Below are 13255 nucleotides of genomic sequence, written 5' to 3'. Positions count from 1 at the left end.
ATATTCTCTTATTACCTCTGATTCTTTATGTAGATAATCATGACCAAAATAGAGACTCACCACAGTCAGGTGGGATGAGCAGGTGGCAGGGCTCTGTTCCTCCCCTTGGGGGAGTTCATGCGGAGGACAGTGAGGAAGATGAGGGCATAGGAAGCCACAATGAGGCCAAATGGGATGAGGATCAATATTGCACGTGTAACCAATACCACTTTCTCATAAATTGATGTGTCTTCACAGGAGAGCTTTAGGAAAGCCATCACTTCACAGAAGAAGTGATGAATCTCCCTGGGGCCACAGGTAAGGACATGCATTACATAGATAGTGTGGGATAAGGATGTAAGAGAGCTCCCCATGCAGGACATGATGACCATTACCAGACAGACCCTGGGGCTCATGAGGGCCAAGTACCTCAGTGGGTTACAGATGGCCATATAGCGGTCATAGACCATGAGGGTCAGGAGAACACATTATGCTATTCCTATTGTCAAGTAGAAGAACATCTGTGTCCCACAGCCAATTTGTGAAATGTTTCTCTTCCCTGAGAAGAAGTCAGTGACCATCTTGCTGACAGTAGAGGAAGTTAAAGTCAAATCCATGAGTGAGAGTTGACTGAGCAGGATGTACATGGGGGTGTGGAGGTGCGGGTCCAGCCGTATGAGGAGGATCAGCGTGGTGTTTCCAGTAACAGAAATCACACCAGTCAGGAGCATGATGGACATGAGAATTTCAGGATTCTTGGAATCAGAGTAGAGGCCCAGGAGAATGAAACCAGTGGTTACTGTCTCATTCCCATTCCCTGTGTCTGGGTCTTATTTATTTTTCTAAAACTGGAAGATAGTATGAAAATGAACCAATTTTGATAAGCCTTTTTAAAAACCTCACCTCTTCTTTCTCCCTATTCTCTAGTTGATGATTATGAATCTTCAAATGAAGCCAATGGTCTAGAATTAAAGAAATGTTTCATATTCATTACTTTTTAAAATATATTCAATTATTATTGCATGTCTATCACAGGCTGAACACTGCTAGTTTTTTTTTTTTTTTTTTTTTTTTTCTCCATGTTACCATTGCAGACATAGAAATTGGGGATTTTGGATCATACCATCATGAATATGGCTTGATTTTTCATTTTAAGCAAAAGTGGTGGTTTGTAGACACTGCCCAAGGCATCCAGATGGTTGCTGAGATTTTGTAGACATCAGAACCCCTGATAACTCTAGTTTGGTAGCCAGACAGGCAGATGTAGTAGAGGCCAGGATGTGTTAGTAGCATGAACAGAGTTTATGAAAGAATATGCTGAGTCTAACCAACTGTGGGTTGAAAAGATAGGTCTGACAAGTACAAATGGGAAGGCATAGTTTTGCCTTAACTCACAATAACCAACTAGGCACAGAAAAACACAGCCTCAAATTTCTAGATTCTTCAGCTAAGAAGATAGTTGTTTTCACCAAATTTATTGGTCTCCATATTATCATTATATCTGATTCCTCTTTTTTTTACATGAGGCATAGTTTCCCTCTAGTACTTTCATTTCTCCTGTCTCACACCTTTTTTTTTTTCCTAAATCTGTCTTTTTTGGGATTCTTGTAAGCCCTGCTCACTCCCTGGTCCTATGAAATTTTGTATAGGTGTGTCACTTGAAATCCCCATTCAGGGACTACATATTCCAAATGCCATTTATTCAATTTTGTTCCAAGTGGGTTCATCATAGATCATGATACTAGTGTCAGTGTTCCAATGCAATCACGTTCTTCCATTATTCAACCATCTCCACAGCTTAAGCGGAGATTTTGGCAAACCTCTATCTCAATGAATCTATACTTAGAGTCCTAAGGCTCAAGTTATGTTTTGCTTTTCTCTAAAACTCTGATACATGAAAAGGAAAACTATAACAGTACATTTTTGCCACCTAGTTACTCTCTCTCCTTCCTAAAGAGCCAGTCTCTCCAAGGCACCCCATGACATCTGATCATTCCAAGCTAAGAGTTTGGGATTTGGCTTTATTATAAAACTCCATCCAGCTACTACATCTAAGTACAATTTGTCAAGGTCCAGCTGCTGAGTGCAGTGTGGTGGTAAAAGTCACAGAGGTTGGGCAAGATCACACCATGGCCCAGTGCTGAGTGGTGAGACCCTTTTAGCAAGCATGGGGGCCCAGCCAGGAAAACTTTTCAAATAAGATGATGATATGCCTGGAGCTGGGTGTTAGCAAGATAAAGCTGGCAGCACCTTTTAGCATGGCTCACTCTTCCAGGAACAATTTCTACTTCCATTAATTTATCAACTGACTCTTGGCCAGGAACAACTCTACCCAGGGTGAGATAAGAGTATTTGCACAGGATCTGGGCCATTATTTCTCCATTTAATTGAGTTGTTAGTGCTGCAGAGGAGCCCTTATGGGGGTGCCTCTTAGAGAGGCAGAGGGGCTCACCCTTTCCCTCTGCATGTCACTGCTGCCCTCTGAGCACTGAGCATGCGGCTGAGGTGGAAAGACAACCTAGAATGCTGGACAGATGTTACTAAAAGTGAACATGTTTCTACCTTGACTATTCTGTGGTCTGTGATTCCAATTAGAATAGGAGTCAATACAGGGCAGTGCCAAAGTTAGAGATGCTAAGCCTTGAGTGTCCTGGCTCAGTGAAATCCCCAGGCTTTAATTAACCAGACCAGAACTGAGCTTCATCAGGCAAAATAATGAAAATAGTAATAAATTAGCCTCCAGACCCTTGTGAACACAATTGTCTGCTAGTCTGGACAAGATTGGCAGCAGCTGTGGTCCTGGGGCCTTACCCCATAGAGCACAGCCCCTGTAATAGCCCAGTGCTCCTGAGAACTGCTGGGATCTACATCCATTGCTGGGACCGGGGTTCACCTGCACCCTGTGGCTTCCACACAACTCCCTCCTTCTTCCTCAGATTATCATTATTCATTTTCAAGACCTGCTTCTCCAGGAAGTCTGACTTAAAATCACAGTTCAAGTCACCTGCCCCTCTTCATTGTTTGTATATCTTAGAAACAACTCCACCATTGCCCTTTGAAATGACCTGTCTTTGTATTCATGTGGCCCATCACAGTGTCAGCTGCTTGAATCTATGGGTTATTCACCTCAGTGGATGGGTTATTCACCATAACCAGGTGCCTGGCTCCAGCTGATATTCCCTAGTGGGACTGAAAACAGAGGGAAGAAAAGTGGTGCCATATGGAGGGATGTCTCAGACACAGAGAGTCATGATTGCATTCACCAGCCACAGTTTGGGCCAGCTTTCTCTTCCCCAGCCCCAGTCCCTGCTCCACTAACCATTCCCAGACATTCCAGGCAGCAGCATGCCTTTGGGCCTTTTCATCTGTCCCTCTGCCAGGAAAACCCTTACTCCTCTCTCACCTTCTTTGCTTAATTCTCACCTAACTTCCAAAATCAGGGCAGGCATCATCCACTCCAGGAACCTTCCCCGACTACCAGCCTGTCACCCTCTAGGCTTCACACCATCTTCACTCTGCAGCTCTGTGGTAAACTTTTCTGTATCTACTACTCATGCTGAGAGCCTCTTATGGCTGGAAATCTCATGCCTCACTGAATCCCAAGGACCTGCCATTTAGGAGGAAAGAAGAAATAATGACAACAACAGGCACATCTATTAAGTGATGACAGTGTACAGGTAAACTTTAAACTTTATTCATTAAACTCAGGAATTCCTCACAATAATGCTATAAGTTCTATAATTAACCACTTTGTACACCTATGGAAACTGAGGCACAGAGGCCTGAGGTTAGGACATCTGGCTTCAGAGCCTTCACTCTTAACCATATGCTTTTCATAGGCACAAGGAAATGTTGAATGCATGGAAGTGGGTGCAGTTAATAGGTCTCTGTTAACAATGTATTATTCAATTATCTTGATGTATTATAGACAGGTGAAAATGGTTTAGAAAATTGCTTCTTGTTAGAATGGAAAAGTGAAAGTTTTATTTAATGTCAGTTCCAGGGATGGAACTTTAAATACTGTAAATCAATTACATCTCACAGCAGACATGGAAGAAGTTACCATCAACCCACTGGACTGATGAGATCCTGTGCAGTGGGCTTCAAAGGAAACAGCTAGGATTTAAGGTCTGTCTGGCTTCAGAGTCCCTGCTCTTCCCACCTTGTCACTTGGCTGGCATCTGCTCATACACACTACTCGGCAAAATGAAGAGGTGGTAAATTGTAAGTACTGAGGGTAAAACTAAGACCTCAAAGTCTGGGACTTCAAGAGATTTACAGTATAATGAGGAAACAATATAGAGCAACATTTTCAAAGTTCATTACCCAGACTAATTCCAAATAGCAAGATAATAGACCCGATAAGAAATACATGATGCCAAATGAATGTCCTGCAAATCTTACTATGGTAAAACTGGAAGTGTCTACAATGTTACTCAGCATGCAATTGGTATTGTAAACACAAAAGTTAGGGCAAGATACTCACCAAGAGAATTAATGTACATATTGAGCATATCAAGCTCTCTGAGACCTGAGATAATTTCCTGAACCTCAGGAAGGAAAATTATCATAAAAAGAAGGAAGCTACACCAAAGGGAAAGTTACCCAGGTTCAATTGAACTGCCATCCTGCTCAACTCAGAGAAGCTCACTTTGTGAAAACAGATGTAAGGGAGCCTGCACTGCTGCAATGTAACCCCTATGAATTCATAGCATAGTAAATGTAAAAAATAAAAGAATCCTGGATTGTAGGAAGCAAGGATGGGAGGAAGGGAGGAAGGGGGGAAGGGAGGAAGGGAGGAAGGGAGGAAGGGAGGAAGGGAGGAAGGGAGGAAGGGAGGAAGGATATATGGCAACCATCCAAAGGTACTTCATGGACCACCGGTTCTGTGACCATCCAGAAAAAGTAGAAGCCATTGAGCCAGTGCCTAGAAATGAACTTTAAAGAATGAGTGGAGAGGGAAGGCATGAGCATGGATTAGCCCAAATTTTGGCCAGTAACCTTCCCATGAAATGAGCCAATTATTATTCTATTCCCATTCCTAGAATGCTTATGCTGACTTGCATTTAAGTTAATCTCTAATCAGAGCACAGAAAGGTGCAAAATTGGAATATTTTAACCAGAAATATAGTTTGATATTCTCAATTTTGAGTGTTACATTTCTGCATGGTGGTTGGTGTGTCTTAATTATACTTTAAGCCTTGATTGACTTCACCCTCTGTGACAAAATATTTTGCTCTTAATTTTTATTTACACAATAGAGTAAGGTCATCAACAATCAACTATGTAATTTCATTGTAATGTTAAATATATCAAAATTCCTTATAAATTCAGAAAAAAAAATGTACACATGAAGATTTTTGACCATGTGACAGGTAGAGATTTGTGATAAATACTGTGCTGTAAGAATGCCAGGTAATGCAAGACAGTTGAAGAACAGAAAGGGCAAATGGGTGGGTGAGTCTAATATGCAGTCATAATGATTTGGTCAGTCTGCTCATAAACTCCCACATCTCAGAAAGCCATATGGGTCAGAGGCAGCCTTCTACCTCACACCCCAATCTACCAAGGGGAGTCTGAGGAACCATATGGAGATTCAAACCAGGACTTTTGACAAATACTATGAACAACTCAGGATTTTAGCTTAGCAAATGGTTTTTGAACATCTTTAAGTGCAAACAACTGTGGAGAGATGACTCAGCCCAAGGCTCTGCTTCTGGATATGACCCATTCCTGTTGGACACAGGGAGGCACCTTGAAGCAGAATTGAGGATTTGGAAGAGATATAGGCAAGTCCTGAGGACACAGCTAAGGAAAAGATGATAGATCCAGTTATGGGTTTGGGGGAATGACCAGTATTTGAAAGGAAGGACAGTATGGCAAGGAAGACTCCAGGCTGCAGGAGATCAAGAGAATCTGTAATGTCTCCTGAGAGGGTTGGAAGAGTCCAGTAATGCTGCAATGCAGGTTATGGGGAAGGAAGAGCAGGACACAGAAAAAACAGGTAAGATCACTTTAAAAAGCTGTATCATAGGCCTATTTGGTGGGAAGGGGTAAGATGGCAGAGTGATGAGGGATGGAATCTAGCTACTTCTCTAGGGCAGCTGGTAAATAGCCAGGAATTGTATGGAACAGCAGTTTCAGGGACTTCTGTGACCAGAAACACATGCTACAACAGTCTGGAATGGGTGGAATGGCTGAGAACACAGGGAAGAACTGTAAGTTTCCCTGTCAGGTGGCTGGCTCATCTACCCCACAGGTAAGGAAGATTGCTTGGAGCTGGTTCCCCAAGGGAAAAACAAACCATCTGTGCTGGGAGAAAGGAGGAGGCTCAACCAGTCTCCAATTGCAGAATTAACTAACAAATTCAAGTTGCAGAATCAAAACTCCAAGGTAGACAAACCAAGAGTGGACACAAAAGGAGCCAGGAGGATTCAGCCTGACAGAGAGGAGGTGGGGCTAACAGCAACAACAAAATTTCAAACAAAACAAAAACAAAGGAACTCTTCTTACAATAATCATAAATTGGCAATTATTTGATATGTGAAATGTTGTGGAGGAGATTTAATTTTTGAAAAAATATTAAAGGTGATTTTCTTGTTTTTAAAATTACATACCATCTGGGCTGGATTATCTGCAGGTAGCAAAGGAGGCTGGTTCTAACATATTTTTGATTTGGTTTCCTACTTTTCTTTACCCAGAAGAAAAAGGAGAATAGAATGGTAGAGTGATATGTATTTTTACCTTCAGTAGTGTTTGAAACATTAAAATCCAATAATATCCCATACTTGATTTTTAAAATGATTCTAGCAAGGTCAGAATTCAGTCAGTTAAATGACCATTGATGATCTAAAATCATCTTGAGAGCCAGCTAAAATGTTTTCCTTCTATTTGTAAAAATGTAATTGTACATAATTGGTTACCTACAAAGCTGTTAGGTTCAATGGAGGTGGAGATGTGTCACCATGCACCATGTGAGGACTAGGAATTTCTTGCATTTGACTCATTAGGTTAAGGCCAGTGATTCTTTGTGCATATAATAAATGACTGCCATTGTGGGACTGATGCATGAGAACTGATAGAGAAAAAAATAAGGAAAAATTCCTTGCTCTGATGTCTGTTCCTATTCTGGGAGAAAAATACAATTTCATTTAGGAAATAAATGTAAAATTAATACCCTAACAGTTTCTATGTGAGAGGGTACATGGTGCTAGGAGGATTTGGCCTAGCTCTGAAGTCATGGATTTCTGGAGGAAGTGCTGAAGGATCTCAGATTGGTGGTGTTCCAGTTGGCTAATGCTGCCAGAATGCAAAATACCAGAAAGGGACTGGCTTTTATAAAGGGGGTTTACTTGGTTACAAAGTTGCAATCTGCAGGCCATAAAGTGTCCTGACTAGATAATTCTGATTCAGAAAACCTATCAAGAGCCTGTGGCAGGTAGGTGAAGGCCAAGAAATGCAGTATTTCTGTGGCCACTGTGGTGGTCAGTTTTATGTGTCACCTTGGCCAGGTGATCATGCCCAGGTGCCTGTCCAAGCAAGCACTGAACTAACCATTACTGCCAGGGCATTTGTGGCTGGATAGTTAACCAGAAGACTGGTTCATTTTAATCATCATTAATTGACTGCATCTGTGCAGATTAAATCATCGAATGGCGTGTCTTCTGCCATTTGAGAATCCAATCAGCTGGATCTAATCCAATCATCTGAAGACTTTTAAGAAAGAAGAGAGAGAACCTTCATTTCTTCCTCAGCTCCTCCTGAGGAGCTCATGGAACAGCTTCATCAGAGTCACCAGTTAGCTGCCTGCCCAACAGAATTTGGACCTGTACATCCTGCCCTACTGAATTTGGACTCATGCATCCCCACAGGTGCGTGACACACTTCTTTTAAATCTGATGTTTATAGATATTTTTTCTGATTCTGTTACCCTAGAGAGACCTAATAGAGCCGTATTAAGAATTTTGTACCTTGTCCAAGATCTTTGAGAAGCCATTGAAATTAGGCAGAGAAGAACCATGACAAGATTTATGTGTTTAAAGTAGCATTTTTATTGAGGGTCAAGATAGCATTAGACAGCAACCTTTAAAAGGTGAGAGAGTGGGTAAGTGGAATCTCCTGGTTTGATAAGCTTATATGAATAAATAAATCAATATAGTCAATTTAAGCTAAGATCATTAATATTCAGTGTCCGGTATTCAAAGGCACAAGCTGTATTTATTGTGTAGTCTTTACATATATCCCCTAGTTTTCCAACTATCTACTGAAACTATCTCCAGGGTAAGAGAAAAGTCATGTGTAATATCTGTGGTTCCTTTTAATTTTCATTCAATCATTCATTTATACATTCATTATTCATTTTGACTTATCTCCAGGCAGAGAAAAGGAAATGATAATTTGACTAGTATTTAACAGAATAGCCTCTGGAGTCAAACAATATGGATTTAAAATCCAGCTCTATCACTTAGTAGTGTCTTGATAGTGCAAAGTGTCTTTAACTTCCTAGGGCATGTTTTTTATCCGTCAACTGGCTATGATAATGGTGTTTAGGTATCGGGTGACTCTCCACATTAAGAAGATCCTATGGAGAGTTCAAGGGAGCTTGGTGAGAACAGCTGAGTCTCTGGAAGTTACTGGTTTGGGGGTCCTAATGCCACGTATTCACCCCTCCCCCAGAGGCAAACATGGCACAGTTTCTGTTCCAGAGAGATCTGTACTCCCTGCTCCAAGTGGATGCATCCATCCCCAATGCAGCACCTGCTCACTGGCAGCTCAAAGCCAAGGACTCTGTGGGGCCAGCCCCCTCACCCCAGAGGTTAGCCTACCCATCCCACAGTGCCAGCAGGACCTGAGCCCCAATTCCTGGAAAATCCAGCTCCAAAGCTCAAACAGTTCCCAGCCAAGTGGGCAGTGACTGCTACATCCACCATCACAGTGATTCCCAGAGGGAGGTGGCCAGCTTCCTTCTAAGCTGAGAGAGTGAAACTGAACACAGCCAGACACCCACTATGAAAGATCTTCAGAAAGCCTGGGCCTTGAATCTGAATGGTTTCGATGCAGAAGCAGTCAAGATCCTTTGTCTCAGTGGAAAACCCCAGAATGCCCCAGAGGGTCACCAGAACAGACTGAATATACTTTATAGCTAGAGAGCAATGCCTGGCTCCAGCTGAAAGACCTGCTGATACATTCCTTCCCTCCCAGGCCATATCCTCAATGCCCTGGATATCCAGGATGACTTCTGCCTGAACCTCGTGGACAGAAGCTATGGGAGCTTACTGACTGTGGTGCTGGACAACAGTGTATACTTGTGGAGTGCTAACTCTGGTGACATCCTGCAGCTGCTGCAAATGGAGCAGCCTGGGGTCTACATGTGCTCCATGGCCTGGGTCAAAGGGGACCAGTACCTGGCTGTGGGCACCAGCAGTGCTGAGGTGCAGCTATGGGATGTGCAGCAGCAGAAATGGCTTTGAAGCATGACCAGTCACTCTGCACAAGTGGGCTCCCTTTTCTTGGAACAGCTATATCCCATCCAGTGTCTCATGCTGTGGTCACATCCACCACCATGATGTCTGGGTAGCCAAACACCATGTGGCCACATTGAGCGGCCATAGCCAAGACGTGTGTGGACTATGCTGGGCACCAGATGGATGGCATTTGGCCAGTGGTGGAAATGATAACTTGGTCAATGTGTGGCCTACAGCTGCTGGAGTTGGTGGCTGGGTTCCCCTGCAGACATTCACCCAACATCAAGGTGCTGTCAAGGCTGTAGCTTGGTGTCCCTGGCAGGCCAATGTCTTGGCAACAGGAGGGGGCACCAGTGATGGACACATTTGTATCTGCAATGTCTGCTCCAGGGTCTGTCTGAGTGCTGTGGATGCCCATTCTCAGGTGTGCTCCATCCTCTGGTCTCCCCAGTACAAGGAGCCTATCTGTGGCCATGGCATTGCTCAGATTCAGGTGGTGATTTGGAAGTACCCAAACATGGGCAAGGTGACAGAGCTCAGAAGCCACACAGCCCATGTCCTGAGTCTGACCCTGAGCCCAGATGGAGCCACTGTGGCTTCAGCAGCAGCAGATGAGTCCCTGTGGTTGTGGCATTGCTCTGAGCTGGACCCTGCATTGCAGAGAAGTGGGAGATGCCCAGTGCAGCCAAAAGCAGACTCACCCACCGAAGCATCCATTGAGAACCAACTTAACCTGTTTTTATTGTTTATTTTAATTGTTTTCTAATAAAGTCATGTCTCCCTTTGAAAACCAAGATCATAAGTCTAAAAATTTTGAAATATTATGTATACTATTAGTAAAGTAGCAGTTATGGCTGTAGTTACTGATCCCAGGAAAGGAAAGAGGGTTTTCAGTCTATGTCCAGTAGCTTATGAAACCAAAATGAATGTACAGTAATCTATTCCATTTTAACTCAGTGTTTTCTGTGGATAGAAGGAACAGGACTATTCACCTTATTACATAGTGTGCCAGTTTGTGTGTATTGTGTTTCCCAGAAGAAGCCATGTTCTTTGATGCAATCTTGTGGGGGCAGACATGTTAGTGTGGATTAAGTTGGAACATCTGGGTTAAGTTGTTTCCATGGAAATGTGCTCCACTCATATGTGGGTGATGACTCTGCTTGGATAATTTCCATGAGGGTGTTGCTCAACCCACTCAGGGTGGGTCTGAATTAAATTACTGGAGCACTATATAAGCTCAGACAGAAGGAGAGCTTGCTACAGCCAAGAAAAACACTCTGAAGAATGCACTGGAACTGAGAGAGGAGCTTCAGCTTACAGAGACATTTTGGAGATGGCCTTTGAAAGCAGACTTTTGCTCTGCAGAAGCTAAGAGAGGACAGATGTCTCCAGAGCAACTAAGAGTGACATTTTTGAGGAGCTGAACCCTAAAGAGGAATGTTCTGGGAGAAAGCCATTTTGAAAGTAGAACTCCAGAGCAGATGCCAGCCATGTGCCTTCTTGACTAACAGAGGTTTTCCAGACATCATTGGCCATTCTACAGTGAAGGTACTCGATTGTTGATGTGTTACCTTGGATATTTTATGGCATTAAGACTAACTGTGTAACCAAATAAACCCCCTTTTATAAAATCCAATCTGTTTCTGTTGTTTTGCATTCCAGCAGCATTAGCAAACTAGAATATATTTTGGTACCAGAAAAGTGGGGTGCTGGTGCTGCTGTGTTTTCAAATACCAAACATGTTGGAATGGCTTTTTGAATGGATAAGGGGAAGATTCTGGAAGATTTGTGAGGCGCTTGATAGAACAGGCCTAAACTGCTTTGAAGAGACTGTGGAAATATGGACTCTAAAGATACTTCTGATAAAGCCTTGAGCAGACATGATGAATGTGATATTGCAAACTGGAAGGAAGGAAATCCTTGTTTTAAAGTGGCAGGGAATTTGGCAAAATTCAGTCCTGGTGTCAGATGGAAGGAAGAATTTAAAAGTGACAACCTGGAATAGTTAGCTGAGGAGATCTCCATATTATGTGTGGAGGATGTACCCTGGCTTTCCCTCACAGCTTATAGTAAAATGCAAGTGGAGAGAGATAAACTTAGAACTGAACTCTTGGGTTCAAAGAAACCAGAAGTTGATGGTCTGGAACATTATGGGCTTCCAGTGAGTGGAATCCCAGATGTTACAGCCCCATGAGAAGATTAAAGAAACAAGGAACCCAACCACCATTTCAGTACAAGCCAAGACTGGAAGTGGAGTTATCCAGAAATGATTTGTAGAAAGTTCTATTGTCTGATGGCTTTAATCCCTGTGTGCTTCATGAGAAGCCAACAGAATTTTTGTGAGATCTTTATAGACAGAGCCGCTGCTGGGCTGTACTGGAGAAGACAGGCAAGGAACAAATTGAAGGAAAAATTTCTTCAAAGACAGAGCCATGGAGGTTAAAGTCTGGAGTCAAGAGGCCTTGGGCAGGGAGAGTGGAGTGGCCCACATGCATAGCAAGGGTGAGTTTGCCCCAGGGGTCAAGGGTGGGCCTTCTGCCTCCATGCTCCAGAAGAGTTTTTCCACCCCAGGCCCCAAAGAGGGTAGAGCACATTCCCAGGGAATTGGGGAGAGCCTGGCTGCCACCCTACTGTTCTGAAGGGGTTGAGCATGTGCCCCAGAGATGGAAGGGAATCCTGGAGCTTCCCTAATGTTTAAGGAGGCTGGGGCTGAGAAGGTAGTCTCCCCAATGTGTGGATATGTTGGAGATCTCACTCCAGCATTTGGAGAGGAAAGGGTTGCTGCAAAGGCCCTTAGGAAGGGTTAGACTCCCACTCTCTCAAGCCCTGAGGATGCAACCTCATTCTGTTAATGACTCTCAGACTTAGAATTCTAATAGAGTTTGTCCTGCAGGGTTTAGGAATTGTTTTGATCCTGTGAACCCTGTTTTCCTTACTGTTTCTCCTTATGACAATGGGAATGTTTACCCTGTGAATGTTGTTCCTTTGTATATTGGAAGCACATAACTTGTTCTAAGTTCACAGATCCACAGCTAAGGGAAAATTATGCTTCAGGACTGACCACACCTATGATTGATTTTGATGGGATCTTGTACTTAACTATTGTTACTGAAATGGTTTAAGTTTCTGTGATATTCTTATGGGATGAATATTTTGTACATGGGAAGATCACATTTTTCTGGGGTCCAGGAGGTAGAATGTGTCTGTGTGTATTGTGTCCCCCAGAAAAAGCCATGTTCTTTGATGCAACCTTGTGGGGGCAGACATGTTAGATGGGATTAAGTTGGAACATCTGGATTAGGTTGTTTCCATTGAAATGTGTTCTGCCCAACTGTGGGTGATAACCCTCATTGGAAAATTTCCATGGAGGTTTTGCCCCACCCACTCAGGGTGGGTCTGAATTAAATTACCATGGTACTATATAAGCTCAGACCGAAGGAGAGAGCTTGCTACAGCCAAGAGGGACACTTTGAAGAATGCACTGGAACTGAGAGAGGAGTTTCAGCTTACAGAGATGTTTGGAGATGGCCTTTGAAAGCAGATTTTTGCTCCAGAGAAGCTAAGAGAGGACAGATGCTCCAAGAACAACTAAGAGTGACATTTTTGAGGAGCTGAAGCCTAGAGAGGAATGTCCTGGGAGAAAACCATTTTGAAACAAGAACTCCAGAGCAGACTCTGGCTATGTGTCTTCCCAGCTAACAGAGGTTTTTCCAGACAACTTTGGCCATCCTCCAGTGAAGGTACCTGATTGTTGATGCCTTTACCTTAGATATTTTATGGCCTTAAGACTGTAACTATGTAACCAAATAAGG

The 13255-nt window shown here is 43.1% G+C and overlaps 1 pseudogene; it reads left to right on the top strand.

Annotated features, from left to right (window-relative positions):
- The first annotated feature begins 8663 nt into the window (after window positions 1-8663).
- On the top strand, window positions 8664-10163 carry LOC119524699 (annotated as a pseudogene).
- Window positions 10164-13255: the final 3092 nt, after the last annotated feature.

This window comes from Choloepus didactylus (genome assembly GCF_015220235.1).
Source record: "Choloepus didactylus isolate mChoDid1 chromosome 11 unlocalized genomic scaffold, mChoDid1.pri SUPER_11_unloc4, whole genome shotgun sequence".
In the NCBI taxonomy this organism is placed as follows: domain Eukaryota; kingdom Metazoa; phylum Chordata; class Mammalia; order Pilosa; family Megalonychidae; genus Choloepus; species Choloepus didactylus.
The sequence above is the reverse complement of the archived record's forward strand: the minus strand, read 5'-3'. Positions and strand labels throughout refer to the sequence as shown.